Here is a 21,652-nt window from a genome sequence, read left to right on the forward strand (position 1 = left end):
TTTCAGTGGGGAAATCTGAAATTCATTTGACTGTTTTGTTTCCCCCATGAGAACGCTGAACAATATAGAGTTCATCATGTAGAAATGAATACTACAAACTGCATATCCACAATTTTATTTATTAGAAAAAAACAGGAATATTAAAAGGATTCAGACTGAACAGGCACATACCACACACACATCGGGGTAGAAACTCGTTATCAAGCCACTGTGATCTTGCCATTGATCAGCGTGCAGATCAAAGCAAGGAGCATGGCTGCAGAACTGTGTTGGCTAATTACCGGGTCCTGTAAAGGATTTTGGTCTTTAAGCATGGCCTCTGGGCCTCAACCCCATAGCAGGGAACCTGTGATCATGACCACGGAAGACCTGACAGGCATGGAGATGAAGCCTACGATTATAAACACTCAGCTGGCATATGTTCACCATGACTGATTGGCCTCAGCGCTGCCAGACTTCAGTGCCTCCCTGCAGAGGAGGCATCTGCGAGCCGCAGACTGATGTTTTGTGGCGTATACCTGAAAACGTACCATCTCTTTTACATTCTCTCTTTTAATGGCGCTTTTCAACTGGCATGTTCACCGATGATCACCGCTGTCAGCATGACGGCTCTTGATTGAGGGTAGATTTGATAATATGGCATGGCAGGTAGTGATATAGTTTCGTTTGTGATTGTGATGCAACAGGTTGGCAAATGTAGGCTGGTTGAGACTTTCAAAATGAAGCCTGCTGACAAATATTGTACATATTATGACATATTATGAGTTTTGGACTGTTAGTAATGTTGTGAAACGGTCGCGGTTTGGTTAGGTTGAGCCACAAAAACTACTTGGTTAGGTTTAAGAAAAGAAAATTATTTTGGTTGAAATACATTCAGTTATGTCACTGGCACTAATTTACTTATGTATGTGAACTTACCTACATGACATAACTTAAATACAAATCAATCTTAGACACACACAGGGGGCAAACCCTTGTCTCTGGGGAGAAAGTCCGGTGTAGGAACCATCCAATCACCCTGACCATCCTCTGACTCAGACTTTTATCACTCTTTATATTACTGTACTAGACCGGCGCGTCAAGAAGTGATGCTAGAGGGGTAGCTACAGTGTCAAACTTAGAGGGCACTGTCCAGGCTGCGGTATTTGACGTGTTGCTAGTGAAAACAGGCTGGTCATGTGCACATTAACCAAGTTTCTGATGGAAGAAAATGATCAGACATCAGGTCCAGCACATATCCAGGTTTTTGAAAACAGGCTGGAGGATGCTTCGGTGCACAAACACATAACCATGATACTACAAAAACCCAACCAAAACCAGGCTGGTCATGCAAACAAACAGTGGCGTGATGTCTCTGTGTAGCTATTTATGACACAGAGAGAGGAAGACTTTTGTCCTCCCACATTTGGATTCAGGCTAGGTTCGGATGAAAAAACAAAACAAAGAAAACTGTCAGCTGCCGTCCCTTGCTCGGCCTGAGGCCGGAAAGACTGAGGCCAGGTCAGGCGTGTGCTGAAATTTCAGCCCCATGCAGTTTCTATATTGGCCTTAAAATTCAAGTCCAGCTGTGGCTTTTTTGCTCTGCAGCGACCCAGAGGCTGAGCGGATCCCGGCCACACTCCGCACTGAAGGTCTTTTACTCGGCCGACCTTATCACAGTGCATAAACCTAACATGTTTCCCCGACAACCTGTCACACATAAGCACTTGCCACAAGTTATGGAGAGCAAGGCTGTGAGTGTGAGTGTGTGTACGCTGCCTGGCAGAGCACCGAGTGCACCCCTACCTCTGCTGTCAATCTTGCTCTCACACTGGAACAGCCGGGGCATGTGGCCTCTCCTCTCTCTGCCGGTGCAGCTAACACACAAACACACACGTAGCACTCTGCCACCCGCTGCGCCAGAGCTGCTGATGGACACACGGGGGCTTGCTGCTGGGGCGCTCTCATATTTCAATTACTCTGTCTCCCTCTTCCACACTCCCTGTCGACGTCTTTTCTCGGCGACACAAAGTGCACACCAAACTTCCAGCGGAGGTTTATTTTCAACCTTTTTTTTTAACCGAAATTCCCCGGCTGCTGTGCCTTAAAACGGTGGGCCGGAGGTTATAAAACAGAACATAAATGGAAACCCTACCTCGACCCCCGCCAACCAGGAAGAAGACGAAGAATAGAGAAGTGACAGAGGCTCTGATAGCCACTCATCCGTATAATCACATCCCGCTATTAGAATACTGCAGCTATCTGATGCCATTTGTTGTATCAGTGGATAAGCATTAGTGCTCATTAGTCACATGCATTAGCTCCTGGATTGGGCCTGACAGAGGAGTCGGTTTGGGATTAATATAGCGGAATAGGGGATGGGGTGGAAGAATGATGTATAGACAAGAGGGTGGATTGATGGATAGGTAGATGTACTGACTGCTAAAATGATTGACGGATAGAAGAAACGGGCATGTATGTGTGGAGACAGAAGATAAATTGATGGATAGATTGGATGGATGGAACGATGTAGGCGGATAAAAGGACCAAGGCCCGAGTCAATCAGTAGGGTTCAACCACAGTGAGGTTCTGAAGGCAGATGCCAATACTATTGGTCGGAGATAATAGGCAGGCATCGCCTTTAACTCGCAGATTACTCATTTTAATGAGTGATTAATGATTGAATTAATTTTATCAAGCAAGAGAGGCCAAACATTAGCTGGTTTCACCAACTGACATAAAACACAGGGCTCAGCGTTGATGTTTTATTTAGATTCCCTGGATCAGAAATCTACTCATACAAAGTCCATTTTTTAATAGAGTATAGAGTCATTAGCCCGACATGGCGTTGCATTTTACTTGTCCTGGGCAATCCTTATTGTTGAAATAGTAATGAGGCATTCGTTTGAGCTTGGAAGTCAGAGTTTCCCAATCCGCAATTTCAACTGGATCCCCCCTTGCTTGTAAAGTCGGATGCACCTCAAAGTCCAAGATGGCTGCTCCAAGCATCGACATGCTATGAAAGTGTAGCTCAGGTGGAAAAACGCACAATTAGATGAGACCAATAAAAGAAGAGAGAGAGTATTTATTTTCCTTAATTTTATTTATTTACATCGGCAAAGTTTTAAATATCCTATTGCATTTGAATGCACCACTCAGTTCACATGACCCCTCAACAGCCAATCAGAGGCTACGCAGGCCACGTTCAGCCTGTCACCACGGAGGTGAAGTGCAGGCGCGTTGTTCCTTCTGCTGTCAGCCGCGGGAGCGGGGGCAGCTACCTGCTGCGAGGGCGGACAAAGGAGAAATATCCCGGGTTAAACTGTGATAAGAGGAAGATGAAGCCAGCGCACTTACCTACTGGAAATCCGGAGCCGAGTGACTGAACGAAGGAGACGAGTTACGTCGGTAAGACGAGTCATTTATTGGATTAAAAAATGTTCGTTGATACTTCCCGCCATCGTCCATGCTAATGCTAGCTCCGTGCGTCGCAAGCTAATTTCCATTTGGTGAGCAGTTGCCCGCTCTGGCATCAACGTGCTCGGCTTTGAAATAGAGAGCAACGGTGAGAAACGTGTCTCGTTAGCTGCTCTGATGCTATCCTTCTGTTGTTTGTCAGTGTGCTAAAGAAAGCGGTGGCGGTAGTAAAGTCTATGAAAGTGAACTGAGGTGAATGATAGTGCAATGTTTTGTACATGTTGAGTATATTGGGTCTATTATTTTATGCCGATCTATATATTGAAGGGAAGTCTGTTTTGTTTTCCTATTGCAAATTTAAAAAAAGTAATTTGGTATATCATATGAGAGCACAATTATATTTTATTTTGTAAATGCAAATGATTGAAGGAAACACTTTAACTGTGAGTTTAAAGTAAATTGGAGGGTAATTTTCAGTGCGGTTTCTCTCGCACTAGTAGGCCTATAGTGTAGGAGTAATTAAAGGAATAGTTCACTCTAGAACGAAATTCAATCATTATGGACTCACCCTCATGCTGATGAGAAGTCCGGTGTAGTTTCTTATTCCTCAAAGTGCAGCTGGAGACCCGCGGGGGTACCCTCCTGCAGCGATAATCCATATAACAGGCGTAAATGGCGTCCGAGACGAAAAGGTCCATAAAACTACACAAAAACTACACAAACAACGTCATTTAGTACATTTTTCTATTCTAAACAGCCACTATACTAAATATATTACTATATTTCCTAATGAGTTTATGGTCTCAATCGCTAGTTTCAAGTCTTCTTCAATAGAGTATGATGTCATTTTTGTAAAACATGGTCCCATTTAGAGTAGAATGGACGATGAAGCGGGGTATGGTGTGGCTATGGTCGTCTCTAGCTCCAAAATAATGAGATGGTGACAGCCGTGATGTCCAACCAGGAGACTAAGACGATGGCATCAGGCACAAAAAAGATATTCTCAGTATGAAGGCAGATTGGTGAAAGCTGATCACCTTGCAAGGTCATTATCTGCTCTCATTGTCAAATTTTCACATGAGTAAGAGCAGGAGACTTAATTTGTGAGCCCACTGTTTTAATAACTATGTTTTCCATTTTTATTTCATCACTTTTGAGTAACTTCTGGACTGTTGCCTTGCCAAAACTACATACAAACCCAGGATTGGGTGACCTTGGCTAATTTAAAAGAAACATAATAGTAATGTTGAACCTCATGGACTGCAAAAACTATGCTACACAAGGAGCTTCACTTATATGTAGGGCTGACAGACAAATAACTGATAAGTAACCAGTGCTGGTGCTATAAATTATGTTTTCTGGCAACTGGCGAGCCTTTCTTGGCTAGTATTACTCTTCATCTTTGGGTTTTGCACTGTTGATTGGAAAAACGGCAATCTGAATACAAATAACAGCCTTCACATTAATCTCTAGTAAAAATAATGAGGCCGCAGTCCTGATGTACGCTCACATTTCTGTTTTACATGTCTGGATCTTTGCTGTCGGTTTGCTACATTCTTCTCGAATCAAATTCCGTTTCACTGTTTGCAAAATAGCAACAGTCCAGTTCCCCACGGGCATCATTAAAGTTAAATCAAATCTGAATTAATTGCGCATGCTTTTGTAGAAGCCGATCAAAATGTCTCATTAGAATCAATCATTCGGGTTAAGGACTTCCCATAAAAATAAAAACGGCGGCGCTGATGACTTCTGGCGCACATACGTTACAAACAAACACACTGTCACATCAGAGGTGTGTGACGGGGGGACCGGCTGATATGTGATTTTACTGGAGCTTCGATATCTAGAGGAGATGACAGACGTTGGCTTGACAGAGTGACAAATGGTCTACCTCCACGTCTGTCTAACCTCTCAGTGTGGTGGTGGTGGTGGAGGGGGGGTGTCTGGACCAAACCCGAGTAAATGTTAATCAATAGCACATCCCTATTAGAGGCAAGCAGATGCCACCTCCACCTCTGTGCCGCTCCGTGTCTTGTCTAAATGAAAGCTCGGGTCAGAACCACAGCTGGGGCGCACACATAGACGCGCACATACGCAGACACACACATACACACAGTGAATGATGGATGAAAGTGCAGACAGAAGAAAGGGAAGGTTGACTGCGGGAGTAAAAGAAGTATGTTAGTTGAAGGTGGCCAACACGAATCAGTGCAGAGTCGGAGCCGCGGCGCTGCTGCTGAACTGGCTAAAGTAATGAGGCCGGCATAGCAGGGAATACGGCTAATATGGAGAGATCAAACTACTGCTACACCTCTTAGGAACACGCTCCCTGGGATCCCTGCACTTAGATGTGACACCCTGCGGGCTCACACACAGCCACACACGCATACACAGAGGCCACGCGAGTTAGCTTGGCTTCATGCGATGTGTATTTTATCTAAATTATGATGTATTGAATAACAAACGATGCAGAGATAATCGCAGAATCCTGGAGACTCATGAATATTGCAACAGTGTTCTTACCTTCAGTTTAAGACTTAATAAAGAGGAAAAAGTTGAGAAAATACTGATATAGAGCTGGAACCTTCGTTGCTGTGGACTTTCTGAAAAGTTGTTTAGAAGTTATCAGTCCACCACAGACCTGGACTTCTGAGACTGGATGATAATTAAATGGTGGACTGAGGTTTTACTGAGTGTATTTTGTGTGATCAGTCTGACGATTTGATGTTTTGTCAGTTAAATCAGGAATGCAAGGCTCACAGGGAAAATGTGAAACGCGTTTACTTTCTTCGTAGCATAGGACTTCCTGAGGATGAAAGTCCCAGGGTTGTCCTGCATTACTCCAGTAATGACTAAGTTATCAGCCAGAATGATATATGAGCCAACATTAGCTTATCACAGCAAATACATAACAAGATATTTCAGTACAGAAATGCTGAGGATATGTCTGAGGGAATAGAAACCGTGCCGATGCCGAGCGCTAAAAAAGCTCAAGCTTAACTGTAAATGTCTTTCTTAGACGAATTCTGATCATTGTTCTTCTTCTTATGTAAAATATAAATAATAATATATCCCAAATATCCATCGTATGGGCTTCAAAAATCAAGCTAACACTGTGGTTTCTTTTAACTTAAACCGAACCCAAAAGTTTCCTTCCCAACAACAACAGCAACAACTTCAAATGAATACTTTTAATTGCTGTACTAAATGCATAAAATGTAACTTTAGTTAATCAGTTATTCACCAACATTCAGTTCAAAGGACAACTACGCCAGTCGTCTGCTAATTAGGCTGATGAATTAATGATTTGATTGGCTGAACAACTCGGGAAATGTGGGCGCTATTCAGAGGTTTGATCTGTACAGCTCAAAGTACAGTTCAAACTGATGGTGGGTCGAGTCTGGAAACATTGTGCTGAGAAGGACCAGGAAGATACTCTTATCTCTCGATTGGATACTTGGATGCCAGTTCAACATTCAGATTCAATGTTGAGATTGATCGCGATATTTGTTTGTTTTTAACACCAGACCGTGGAGAAAAGTTGAACATTTACCTGACGATGTGACCCTATCCCTATGAGTCGTATTTCGAAAACTAATTCACATCCCGTAGTGTGGTGATTAAGTGGTGATTAAATTACTTTTTAAGTTATATTTTGCTGTTCCCAAATTTCAAGCTGTTGCTCCAAGAATAACAAATAAAACAGAAAATATAAATATATATATACTGAATAGCATGCAGTGTCTCCACCTAGTGGTTGCTGATTTTTTCACTTATTGGAAAGTTTTGAGTTGGAGATTGACCCTTTGAGGTTGCTGTAGCCGAGTCTTCCAGTAACGGATGGAGTTAACAATTCACAGAGCACATGAAATATTATATTCAAACCTTGAATATGAGCACACGTTTTATGCCAAACGTGGAGTAAATTGAAAAATTGTTGAGAAAACATTATTAAAGACATCCCTCAGGACGTTAATACTAGTTTGCATTACGCGTTTGAGCTAGCGGTTAGCGCTCGTCATTTAAAATTGATTTCAGGAATCCCTGCAATTAACCTGGAATCATTAAAAAAACCAAAATAAAATGAAATGACCAATTCTGACGACATCCTCAGGATAATCTTAACATTATTATTTTATTTCATTGATTTGTCTCTCCATTTTTCATCCATGGTTACAGATGTTTATTCTTGTTAAAACTTCACTGTCAGGTGTAAAATATAGTTACTGCGAACAAAACGAGCGAGAACTTATGCCAAACATACGTCTGTACAGCTCACCTGGCTTTATTGTGGGTTTTTGCCTACGTCTTAAAAGGGTAAATAAGACAGATTGAGCGAGAGGTTTGAAATATACAACAAAGACATTTTTTTTATGAAGGCCACAGAAAAAAAACACAGCCGCCTGCGCACGCTAAGAATACAGAGTAAGTGCTGTAACGGCTCCCGAGGGAGGCCTTGTCAAATAAACAATGAGACGAGATTAAATGACATTATTATAAGAAACTAGCTCGAGTCATCGGGGAGAAAGAGAGAGAGATTCGCATTTGCATCCTTCATTAGGTAATGGAGTTGTTTGAATGCTGACGCGTCGTGTCAGGACACGTCGACGCCAAAGCAGACGTTTATGCTCCCCGTGTACGCCATCCCTCTCGTTTAAACTCTACAGGCCTGTCAGAGCCGCCTGAGCGAAGCAATCGCTCACTCTCTCACACACACACGTACAGTAAACACACACACACGTTCATCCAAAAAGAGGCTGTATGCATTCAAGCATTCTCTAAACTAATAAACCTGCCTATGGACTTAGCCAGTCTTAGTCTGAAGTGTCATTAGAAGTGGCAGGCAGCTGTGGCAGCCTGTGAGGGGCTAAGAGGCTTGAGCTCCCACCGTCTGTAATCCCCGCAAACAAAGTACACGCCATGCTGCAGAAATAAATATATAAAGTAAATAATACATGCAAACATGCGGCACACGCGCGCGCACACACAAAAAAAACAAAAAAACGCGTGCAGCCTTTACAGTAGGTGATGCGAGGAAGGCGCTCTGGGAAAAACTTCAAAGTGACAGCGGAAATGCGAAGTCATGTATACGGCAATCCGCCTTAAAAAGTAATCTGACACACTGACGGCTGCGCGAACAAGCACGCATGAGGTGCACACACACAAACACACACACACTCACAGTCTTGATTTCACTTTTAGGGAGGCAGCATAAGAAGCACATTTGGCAGAAAGACACACACGCACACATAGAGCTTGCTAAGTGGTAATAAAGGCCAGGGCTTATTAATGGGACAATCTGACAACCAGCAGTGCTGTGCCGAGGATTCAAACGCACACACGCGCACACACACACACAGTCTCATTCCTGATAGCTGTAAGTTATTGGAGAGGAGGTAATGTTGCCGGGCAGCGTCTCCCTATAGTCACATTTCCACTTGGAGATGAAACAGCTAATTGGACATGGGACCTTCTCAGCTCCACAGTCTCTAGTAATGGATTTGGGTGAGGCGAGCACCCTCCCGCCCCGCTTTACCTCGCATTTTATAATCCCCTCTGCTTTATCTACCCTTCAGCCTCCAAAACCACCAAAACATATCCAAAACCAGTATAACCCTCCTAACTACACCTTTGTTGAATATTTGGTTGAGGTGTGGACTAAGTTCTCCTCAGTATTTCCAACAATGTTCAAACCCTGTTCAGTGTTCGCCTGGCGCTATAACTGCAGGAAGAGAGAAAAACTACAATACATTACCTTGTAAGAGTCACACCAGGTAGATCTCCATTGGCAAAGGTGGTAACTTAACAATGGTAAACATCTGGGTCAGTATTAGCTTTGTGAAATATACGATAATTTTGTTGTTAGGCTGTAAACGTAGTAACGAAACATTCTGACGAGACCTTATCATGTTATATTGTCTCCAGCAACGTTCAGACCCAGAGAAATCCTGACGGTGTGTTATATTTGGTCGCCCGTCGCTATAACTTCAGGGAGAATCGGAGGGTGAGGAAGGAAGTTGGTGAACGTGACTAAACATAACGTGAATAAAACTTTAAGACATGACCTTGTTGGCCTGCGTCATGTCAGATAGGTTTTCATCAGTGATGGGATGGCGGCCGACCCGTCCTACAATCAAAAATCTACTTTCCTTACAAATAGCACCTTCAATAATGAAGTTGTTTGGCTACAAATGTAAAGATATATTATGTAAAATTCCTGCAGTAAAAATACCAAACCTGTGTTATACTTTCCATTGAGTTGCGTGCTTATGTTACAAAACATCTCCAACAATGTTCGGACAGGTGTCGGTGACCAGTGTGTGAGGAAGGAAGTCAGAACTCTCAGTGTAACGTAAATATAACTTTAATAGACCTCAGATAGATTTTCCCTGGCAATGGTGGATATTTACACACCACGAGTTGGTCATTGGCCAATGTTGAGACCTCCATTGAGCGTCTGTTGCCTGAGTTTTTGCAGTGTGTCCTGCACTGTTGGCACTAGTCAGCCCTTGTTGGCAGCTTTCTGGCCGATCATGCCTGTTGGCTCAGACGTGGAGGCCGTTGTTGATAGAAATCACTGTTATTGACTGTTCAGCCAGTCAGCGCTTGAGAAGAGAAACAGACAAGGAAAGAAAAAGTCCTCTGAGCCTGCAGCTGTAACATCCATGATTTCATCCATTTAGTGCCTCTGTTCCTTATTCTGTTTCACCTTCATCTCTTCACCGGTGCCATTTGCAACTTTTTTTCCAGACATATTCTCGATTAGAAGTTAGCTATATCGGTGTCAAAAAACGATGCTTTCTCTGCAGTCTCGGCCTTCTGGGTTCCCTTTTTGAATGAGGAATACAGACCACTGCCACCTGGTGGTACGGAGATCTCTTCTCTCGTGCAGCCGCATAACTTTCAAGCTAGCTGGACGTCAGCTGTGGTCATTACAGCGCCTTTGCTCGAGATACAGGAGGCGATGTGAGGCAGCACTACGGTTAGCCTTCATCGCATTGCTTTTGTTTTCATTGTTTGATCGAGCGACCCCAAGCGGCACACATTATATACTCTGCATTTCATTTAAGATACAGTTTACCAAGCTTTTGATGCCATAATATCGTTGAGTTATATGAAAAAATATGGTTTTCCTTTTTGAAAAACAAGCTCTTATTTTATTATTCTAAAGAAGGTTAGCCTAACGATATTCAACAACCTGAGGTCGTTGAAAAAAAAAGGCCAGGCCACATGCAACATGAAAAGAGTGAACATTACTTCCTCACATAAACTCCCCTGGTCTCCTCATCATTTCTCACTTCAGTTTGCAGCTCGCCGTGAAGCTATTGAGGCATTTGAGATATTCTTTTAAAACACTCACAGCTATTACATCTTCTCATGTGTAAGTGTTTATCTCTATCTCCGTCTCTCTTTTCCCCCGCTCGGCGTCTCTTTTCTCTCCGGAGCTCCCGGTGTGAGTTTCTCTTTGAAATGCTTTCTAATTAGCACGTACAACACACAGCCGGGGTTAAATTAAATTGCTAAGATACAAGGAGGTGGAGGTCAGCGGCTCTGCAAAGACCGTCAGCACAGATAATTGGGAGATATACTTTATTTTTTTCTCTCTCCTTCTCCCTTTTGCTAAATATCCATGATCAAAATGACACCGGATGGCACGCAGACAGTTTGGCAGTGGCGGCGGCGTTGCTGAAGCAAAGACGCCTTATGAAATATGAATTTATTTTTAGAGATAGAGGAAGACAAGTAATTAGGAGTTGCAGAGGGAAAATCGCTTTCATGTCTCCTCACACTGTCTTTACTCAAACGCTCCTCCACTTGGGAAACAACCTCAGTAAAACCTGATACATCAGGGCCAGTATTGGCTCTGTGAAATATAAGATGATCTAGTTGTTTGACTGCATATGTAGTAATAATGTTCCTGATAATAAGTAAACTGGCTGACAAAAGGAAGCCATTCGGAGAACATATGGTGATATGTGTAAATCTAATTTATGTCATCAGTCAATGGTTTAATCCCAGTACATCCCTTACCCCAACCGCTTAGCTCAACCCCTTAGTTTTGCAAGAGGGTAGGATGTTCTGGTTCTTGTTGGGATAGAGAAGGCGGGCCAAGTTATAAGAGGGTTATAAGAACTCTGTTGTTTCATTGTATTACGACCCTTTTCTTTATAGAAAGCATAAAATAATTGCCACTAGCTTCTGGATGTCTTCGTAGCTAACTAGCGAGCTAGCAAATGTTACATTGTTGATGCGGATTTGTGCATGACATACTTTTTGACATATTTTAAAGATGCCATATTATGATTTTTGGGTTTTTGCCTTTACTTTATATGCAAGTCCAAACCCCAAAGTCCACGCCAAAGGGAGTTACTCTCTCCCACAGGAAACACGGCTGTATCGAGGCCATGCTTACCAGCTGTAGCGGTGTTATTTTGGATCACACTACCTTGCTCGGCATGACCCGCCCTACTCTGCCTCTGATTGGCTACATCCTGTCCGTTAAGTAAAGCGCGTGTGCAACTCTCGCCAAAGATTGAACAGAGGCGAGATGTCTCACTCTGCAGCTAAAACGGAGCGTTTAAGACGGGGGTTCTGAAGCAATGCACCATATGAGAAAAATAAAGTCTCTCCTCTCTTGCTCTTCTAATATCAGTGCAGTGCAGGGTAGGAGCTCTGGTTGCTAATGTTAGCCTATAAAGCACCGCTAATGGCCAGGTAATGGCTGCTTATTATTTGATGAGTGTATGTTACATAAATGCTAACATAAATCAACGACTACTGATGACGTACAAGGGTCTGGAAGGGTTTTCAGTTTTCATAGGGACAGATTTTAACCACCACCACTTGGGACTTCACTTCCCTCGCCTTGACTTGCCCACGGAAAAAAAAAGACTTTCCTGAAATTTGGACCACATGCCAAGGATGTTCGATGGGATAGAGATTTGGGAGACCAGGTTGAGCTTGGTCTGCAGTGTTTTTTGCATGGGTGGTATGCGGCATCCACATTAAAGTCAGGACCTGAGGTTTCCCAGCAGAACATTATAACAAGACCATTGATTCTCACTTCACCTGTTTATTTGATTTAAATGTTGTGTCAGAAATGTGTATTTTATCTTTAAAACTGAAGCTAAACTCCACCACAGATCAATCTGACAAGGTTCAATTCTTGAAGTCTGTTTTGCAATCATTTTGTGATGTATTGTTTATCCTCCTGTTGAGAACTGACTACTAAATGATGCATCTTAATACGATGATATTGCCATGGCAGCTACAAAGAAGTTAGGGAGGAGAAAATGTCTCCTCTGTGGAACAGGTACACATTAGTGTCAAATACACTTTCTAAATTGAGTGGTTTCGCATGAAGCAGACTGAGGTAAAGTGTGAGCATCAAAATGTCTGAATTAAGTTTTTATTCCGAAAGCAAACTCCCAAAAAATGCAATACCTAAAGTGCACCAGTGTAAAACCTCACACATCCGGGTTGTTAGTATTAATGACCACGACCAGCAGCACAAACTATTAGCTTGTTGGGAATCGAACACATTTAAACTGTGAAGTAAATAATGTGCACAACACGAGATGTATGTAACGTGGGGAGCGTGAGACGGGGGAAGGGTTGAAGTCTGGGAAAAAATGAGAGAGCAATATGTCAGTGTGGTAACACCTCTAAAAGTCACCGAAATGCCAGGTCACCCTGCTCGACGGGGGAGAATCAAACCACACGGCGAGTGTGTGAGAGCACCTTGCATCACATGTCGAGTTTACAACAACTCACACACACACACACACACACACACACACACACACAATCGAGAGCGAAGCACCAGCTGACCGCGGCTGCCGCAGCTGTCAACGCCTCTGTCATCAGCTGCCTGTGATTTCTTTGTTAGGAGTGTGCGACGATACTTTTTGCACCTCTTTGATGATTATTCCTTTAATAAAGCCTCTGAAGGTGGAAGGATGACGTGTTTGCTAAAGCTTGTGTGTGTGTGCTTGTGTGTGTGTGTGTGTGTGTGTGTGTGTGTGTGTGTGTTTGGCTCTGATTTCCTGCTGTATTGTACGTCGCTGGCACGTTGTCTCACACAGAGGTACTGTAGGTGGGAGGATGATGAAGAGAACGAGCGTTAAAAATGTATTTCGGCTTCATTAATATTTCACACGGATGGGTGCGATTGTACAAACCGATGACGACATCCCAGCTCCGGAAAAAAAGCCTCCCACAATGCTCTGCGGCGACCTGCTGAGCTTTGCTTTTGCAGCAGAGTAAACAACGTCTCCTCTTAAGCACGCTTTCCAAATCTAACTGTTTGACTTTGGCTCCGGCACAAACTTGAACTGAGGCGAATTCCTAATATTCTCTCCCTCCCCTCCCTCGTCTCCCTCTCCAACCTCTCTCATCATATCTTAGCGATCGCTGAACCCTGACAAATCTCGAAGTAGAAAATTCTCGGTAACTGAAATACGAGACGTCTGCTGGGATGTAATCTCGGAGCTCACCCGCTGACTCCCCAGATTCAGACTGATATTGTGTTTTAGGAACGTGCTGCTTTTTCAAAAGAAGTAATTCACGAGAAACCTTAACAAAAAAAAAAAAAGAAAAAAAAAATATATCTGCGATTGCGAGAACAATCCCTCTTTTCAAATTAGCTCCTTGAGCACAGACACTGGAGTGTGCAGCGCCATGGCACTTTGAAGGTTTACCAAGGCAGTGGTGTAAGTCTTTGTTGGAGTAATCTCTCTGTGAGGAATAATCCCTGCTATTGAATAAATAGGATACTGATTAGACACATGTACCTCCTGCGTCCTCCATTACAACACATGCAAAACACAAAATGTCTGCATCCACTGCAGAAACCATGAGGTAGACCAAAGTAACAGTATGTGTCTCTATATCACATCTGTGTACATTACCATGACATCTTTACATTGTGTAAATACATTCACATATTTCTCTGTTAAGTCACTAAACTTCCATTGATAAATGATAATGAAATTAACGATAAATTCTCGGTTTATTCAGTTAATAAACTAACCAATGGAATGTGCAAAAGCAACAAAATCACCAGAATAAATGTGTGTTACTGCAAACTTAAAATTTCTTTATGTTGCAACTTCAGGTTTCTTTAGGTTCAGTATTAAATGTATTCTTCCGACAACGCTGTGCTTGTGGTCTGGTTAGGGTTAAGAAAAGATTACGTTTTGGATGAAATTACGTGTATCGGTGACCACAAACACAGCTGGAAATAGTCCCTGGTGGTGTCAGGCTTACAAATGTTCATCAAAAAAATATCCACTGGTTTCACACTTTGACACAGAAAGTAGAAACGCAGTCTTGAGCTGCGGTCACTGGCTTGGTAGCCCTCTCGCCTATAACTCCATAACTGTCCCCACCACCTCCAGATATGAAACTCAGGTGATAAACATGTCACGTGAACGTGACACCACACGTTTTGTAGAAAATGTCAATATGCTACATAGCCTGGGACACGTTCAAATGTGAACCTATCAGTTGTTTGTGGAAATGTTGGTCGCCGTTGTCCTGCTGATTTGTCAGTAGTTTGACAAAAGGGCCCATTACAACTTCCAAAAACCAAAGTGGGTTATATCAAAAATATTCAATTCCATTTACGAAGGTATCCAACAAAGCAATGAGGAACATCCTGACATTTAAGATGGCAAATGTTTTGTTTTTTGTTCAGTAGTTGTTCAATAATCATTAATTTTCTCTTAATCAATGAATCATTTCAGGATTATACAGACTCTGCACATTTGACACACAGTAGCCGTATATGGTCTGTGTGTGCTGTGTGTTTAATACATATTCATGAGCCACATCAAAGGCAGATTCTCATCTCTTTGTGGTGAACACAAGTTTTTCTCACCCTAAATGTGCATTATGTCCCACTGTTGTGCATCAATCAGACAAAACCTATAATAAAACACCTATTTTCAAATAAAATCAATAATTTGTACATCTGAATTTTCTCATAATTATACAGTAATATGTCATAACAATACATTTCTACTGAAAGTGCATAGTTGTTTCAATGACTATTTGTTGACAGAAAATCATTTGTTAATACATTAGCATTAGCAGTGGGCTAATGGACAACTATTGAGGTGGCGATGAAGTAATGAATCAAAATGTCCAACACTTCCACCTTGTTAGAAGTCAGGATTTGTTGCTTATCGTCATTTTAATTCGTAGTAAATTGAAGTTTTTGTGTTTGGACAGTTGGTCCAATAAATAAAGCAATTTGAAGACATGACCCAGAGCTGTAGGAAGAAGTGTTGCACATTTCAGTATATCAGTGTTTTCTGACATTTCTCAAAGAAAAGATTATTTAAAAAAATAACAAAAAACGTACTGTCCGGTTAATTCATAATGAGAAAAGTCATTTTTTGAAGCTTTATAAGATTATATTGCTCTTTAAAACTGATTCAACACACAGGAAACCTTTATTCCTTTGTGTATATGTATGAAGTCTACGTATACACAACCCTCTATAAGGTCTCCCAAGCTGCCCACACACACTAATACACACACATAGTAAGTAACAACCCCCCCCCCCCAAGACATTGATCCTCAAAGAGTATTTACTTTGCGTGCGGCTCTGAAGTGCTGGGTGGAGTGGGAGAGGGTTCAGTGGTTAGATGGTGGTGGAGTCACCAGGAGGAGAAGAAGAGCAGCTCTCTGTGGAATCAGCTCTGCTCATTACAGCAGCTGAGGAACGAGCTTTGAACAACACACCATGTTCTGAACCAAGAACCACGAGACGGAGAAGCTGTTTAATTGTGTGAGATCGCCGACACTGCAGGGGGACGGGGGTAAAAAACGTCTTTGGGGAAGCGTTCACCTATTCAGGTGACACCCTCGCATTTTAATTAGTGAATTTTAAATGATTTTGAGCTTTAAAGTTTACATTATTTCAGCATTATGAAGTGTATATGTCAATTTATTTTAAATGGACTTTTCACAGTCGAAGGATTAGTTTGCAGACTTTGCATTGAGTTCAACTTTGACAGAGGATTTTGAACTGTTGACCAGCAACAAATTGATTAGCAGACATTGTTGACCTCTGAAGAAAAAGATATGTTTTTGCCTTTCGAACTCAAGTAGAGTAACTTTTTCTTAATTTTCATCTCTAGCAATGAAAAAAATTGCAATCCCAAAAGCCTATGGGTTAGTTTACTTTCAATAGTGAGACAGTGTTGAGCTGATGTTGTGAGTTTGCCTCATAAATTTACTCTTCGCAATTAAAGTGGCTGTATATGAAAAGTGTTTACTGTGTGCCCCCGTCTCACCTCCATCCCCTGTGCTAGGCTACCATACCTGTTCCTTTTTTTTCAACCTGCTAACATAGTTAACTTACGTTACAAACATAATGTAACTTAAACTATGTAACTAATATACTTATTTAAACCCAAACCGTCATATTTTCCTGCCTTAACCTAACCCAACCCGGACTGTACAACAAAAACCCGGTACCCCTGTCACTGGTATGCTGCAATGGTCGCTGTTGAGTCACTGGCAATCAACCTCTGCAGTTTTTTGATATGATGTGTTGTATTTACACCTCTCTGTAACACATTTAACTTTGTCTAAAACCTGGTTAAATCCTCTAAAACAAGTTTCCACCGGTCTTAAACCCATCTGAAACTTTTTTGATCCGTGAGCAACATACAATTTGTGAGTATAAGACAATGCCGGAGTTGTTGAAAGCTGTTGTTGAAAAGAGTCATTCTCGTTGCCTCCTAGCTCGCAGCCTTATATTGTGCTTAAATGACGGCAAATGAGACTGGATGCCAATTAGGATTGCAAACGAGAGTGGGACTACCAAAACAGTGAACTGTTTGTTCAAAAACCAGAATTGATCCTACGCAGACGACATTCTGATTTACAAGAAGGAGCTGGATGGCTTCAATGGGGAGTTTTTAATAAGGTATGATTGTGCAAATTGCTACGTCTTTAGCTTTCTCCACCTGAAAATTGCTAATCTTGAATATGAATATGATCGATGGTCTGTTACGAAAGAAGAGACAAAATAAAGGCTCTAGGGTTTTATTGCAAAAACACAGCAACAGTCCACATCGGCTGAAACTCATTTTATGAATGTATTTATGAATGTGTGTGTATATTCCATATTTCCATGCTGACAAAGGGTGCAACAGGCTGTGTGGCTCCATTCTCCTCACTAACTTGGCCTTTGAGAGTCAGAGAATTTCTAATGAGTTTCTCCCCTCTCTCACTTGCAGTTTGTTCACACACACACACACACACACACACACACACACACACACACACACACACACACACACAGTTTAATGAGTGTGCCTTGCACTTTCCTCATTAGCCACACAGAGCCTTATCGCAGGCATCAAACGCAAATGCACCGCCACCCATGACAGGAAGAGAGAAAGGAGGAAAGAGATCTTCCCCCTCTTTTCTCCTATTTTTTTCTCCTCTTTCTTCTCTCTTGCTCTGAGGTTAAAACATTTCATTATGAAGCCACATCCATGCACTGACTGATGGCGGAGAGGGAAAAAAAAGACCCCCAGATGCACTTACAGTGTATATATATATATCTCCCTCTCGCTAAGATGTTGACTAACTTCGATGGCAAGCCGAGATCTTCCCTTCCATTCTCCTCTTTCCGTGGGCAGAGGGAGGCTATTGTTGCTATGGCAGTGATGCATATCTCGCCATGTAGAAATGGAGAGGTGGTAGGAGTGAGTTGACAGAACGAGAGTGTGTGGCAAACGGCTCAACCCCTCAGAGTCGGACTAAACTCAATACAGCCCTCCTGGCTCGGCTGGCTGAATGTAAAAAAAAAAAAAAAAAAAGCGAGAGCAGTACCTGTAAGAGTGCTCTGTCTCGAGTAGGATGAGCTCCTCAGAAGAGTTTCAAGTGTCAGACATGAATGTCACAATAGCTTGAGTTGCATGCTTGTTTTATGACAGAAACATCAACATGACAGCAGCCTGTGATGCACAAAGTCTGTCATTGTAGTTGGGGCGGCGGTGGCGGCGGCAAAGGGAGGTGCTGCTGGGGAGGAAAATGAATGAGACCAAGGCAATCTTTTCATTTTGTTTTTTTCACAGGACGAGTTTGTCAAAAAAAAAAAATTTCAGATAGACTTGAAAAGACTATAGAGAGGGCGGAATAATGTGCGGGAGTGACTGAAGGGTCTGAAGAAAAGGGGGTTAGTTTTTCAGCGCGAGACGCCTCGAGCCACTGCAGAGTCATTAGAGTAGATTTGTCACATTAACAAAGGAGGAGGAATCGGCCCTTTTTAAAAGGGGGAAGATAAAGAAAGACACAGACGTGCAAGCACAAAGAGGCAGGGTGGGGCAGGAAGGGATTTCAAGACAGTAGGGAGGAGAAGAGGAGGCAGAGAGGGAGATTGATGGAAGGGGGAACAATTTGAATACATGTTTGGATGGAGCAGAGGTTATTTTCTGGAGGAAAATCTCTTCATGCCTGGATTTAAAGGGAAACATCCCCCGCCAGATCTTCTTACAGCTGGATATTATCCATGTTTGATCATCAGTGCTTTGGGAAAGGTTCAGTTTTAGCTCCAACAACAGGGATGAAATCATCAGGACCGGGTTTACAACGAGGTCACTGTGGCCTAGCAAGCTGTTTGAGAATGTGGGCCAAGCGTGACGGTTTGTGTTCATGAGGGAGTCTTGAAACTGAGCACCATGTTCTTCTCTGGTGTAGAAATTACAGAAGAGAAAGGCTATCAGTTGTTTGAAAACCTGTCAGATTCGGGCACGTCTTCCTTTTCGGTGAAGTCGACTAGCAGCTGGTTGGGAAGAAAATTCTCTGGATTGTGCTCTAGATTATGAACTGAGGTGACGACTTTAAAGTGGTGGAGGGCAGCAGTACACAATGTAGTATATAGCCTGCTGGAATTGAATTCAGAAGTTGACTTGGGGAAGTCAATGTCCACATGAAGCAGAAGGCGGAGAGCTATTTGCTTCCACATATTTACGTGTTTCCTGTAAAAACAATTTTGTAAGGAAAGACTTTTGGAGGATAATGATTGGCCTTTGTAATAGTCAATAGTCTTGCTGGTGCCCAGAATGAGATGATCTGCAAAGGCCCCTCCAGTAGATTATTCTAAGGCTTACAGGACTTTTTGGGCCCTCCCATGATGCAAGATGGGTTCTAGTTTGGCAAAAGGGAATACAGTACCATGGTTGTTTTCTTGACGGGTTTATCATGGCAACCAGGGACCTGGATAGCTAATAGGACTGCTGACGTTAGCTGCATGACCAAGCGAGCAAGGGATAACTGTCAGACAGCAGCTTAACTCCGTAAATCGCCTCTGTACTGGATTCCCCTGTTGTCAAACCTGAACGGTAATAGAGCACAAGAATGAAATTACTTTTTAGTTGAGAAATGCTGAAAATTGCATGACTTTAAACAACATATCTTCTCATTTTAAACCTAGACACAGATATGGTTTCATTTTCTAGTGTCAGTGTGGGTCACTGGCCTTGTTGATGAGGCAAGTTGCAGATGGGGGAAAAAACTGTTGTCCTGGCGAGAGGTTTTGCACGACTCTGCAGTCAATAAGTTGATTATCAGAACCAAAATTGTCGGCCAAACGCGAAAAGTTTTTATTTACCGTCAATTTTTCTTTCCATTAGTCGAGACATTTTCTGTTATTATACTCCGCGACATCATACCGGGTCATCTTGATCCAAAAATAGTCCCAGAAATCCGAGCTACCTCATTGTGGCTCAGCATTTTTTAAAGTGGTAAGGCTTTTTTCTTTTTTCATCACCATGTCACTTTGACTACGTGAGAACATTCATGCCTCGATCACAGACTGCTGACAAAGGTGCTATGTGCACCACTTTCTGCTCCTCACATTTCCCATAAATCCCTCGTTCTCCTGCTAAAAATAACTATTCTGCCTTTCACCTTTTTTCATTTCGGTTCACAGGAAGAAATACGAGAGGCAACAAACTTTTGGTGTGTGCGTTGCAAACCAGCCCGACAAGATTTTTCCAACAAATACAACCTGTTGACACGTCTGTATACGACTGTAGAGGCTGAGTCTTCTTAACAATTGTCTTCTTTTTGATTATTCAAGCAATAACACTGAATATATTCACGGTAATTGAATCACAGTACTCCACGTAGCACCTGTATGGTCCACAGCTGCCTCTCAGCTCTCAGACACCCCGCCGTCTCTCCTCTCCCCTCACGCCGCCCCATCCGACGGGCTCGATATCCTTTTTCTCTACCTGTTAAGATGTTAAACAGTCCCCGGTTAGCCGCTCTGCCGGCGCTTTGATCCTTTGACGACCTGGTCATGCTAAAAAAAAAATGCAAAGAGGCGCACTTGAAAAGAGAGGATAAGGAGTATGTCTCAAATAATACAGCTCGGCAGATGGATTTGATAGAGCCTCAGAGTGATGGATGCTTTTTTTTTCTTCTTCTTCTTCTCTTTTTCTGTGCAACCCTTTGCTCTCTTCAGAGTTGCATTTGTGAAATGAATCTCGAGGCAGAGGAAGGAGAGGGGCGAGACGCATTTTTAGATTCCGAGGGGCTTATCGTGCCGCCGCCTGATTATGGCAGAGGCTGTTTTTTCCCCGTGGCTATATTAGGATTGCAGGAGTTTGACTTGCAGCTAAAATCATGGACTATTTCTGCCCTTTAGGCAGATTTAGCGGAGGACCTAAAGCTAACACCCTATATCACACACAGTGAGTTTTCAAACATCCTATGCCTGCTGCGTCTCAGCCGAGGATTTGTGAAAGAAAATACCTTGAGCCCCCCCGTGTCTCTTCCCCCCACACACACACACACACACAGAAACGGGCTGATAATGATGGCATAGCTTGTCAGAATCCGGCACCTTTAACCTTGGATATCAGAGTTATTGCTTTCCGGTGTTACCTCAGCTGCAGATACAGTGGGTGGTTAAGTTGCCATCATGGGCTGAGGAGCGGCAACTGTATCTTTTCAATCTCTGACGAAGTGTGTGTGTGTGTGTGTGTGTGTGTGTGTGTGTGTGTGTGTGTGTGTGTGGAAGCTAACTCGCCCTGGTAGGATCATCTTTGTGAAGCCTCACCAGGCAGATGCAGGCAGGCAGGCTAGTTTTTTCATTGATGGGGGGGGGGGGGGCCCTACCCTGCTAATAGATTCAGTCATTTCCACTAATAAAACCCAAATCATCATATAAATGACACTAAATAGGGAGAAGGCACGATTTAATACACGGGGTAAAAAAAAAAAC

The 21,652-nt window shown here is 42.7% G+C and overlaps 1 long non-coding RNA gene across 1 annotated transcript in view; it reads left to right on the plus strand.

Moving 5' to 3' along the window:
- Window positions 1-3,247: 3,247 nt before the first annotated feature.
- Window positions 3,248-21,652, plus strand: part of LOC311252876 — a 66,215-nt gene continuing 47,810 nt past the window's right edge. Inside the window, exon 1 of the long non-coding RNA XR_014621594.1 lies at window positions 3,248-3,387. This is a non-coding gene — a long non-coding RNA (uncharacterized lncRNA). The remainder of the gene's footprint in view (window positions 3,388-21,652) is intronic.

The sequence above is a fragment of the Pagrus pagrus genome (genome assembly GCF_965226575.1).
Source record: "Pagrus pagrus genome assembly, chromosome: 23".
Classification (NCBI taxonomy): domain Eukaryota; kingdom Metazoa; phylum Chordata; class Actinopteri; order Spariformes; family Sparidae; genus Pagrus; species Pagrus pagrus.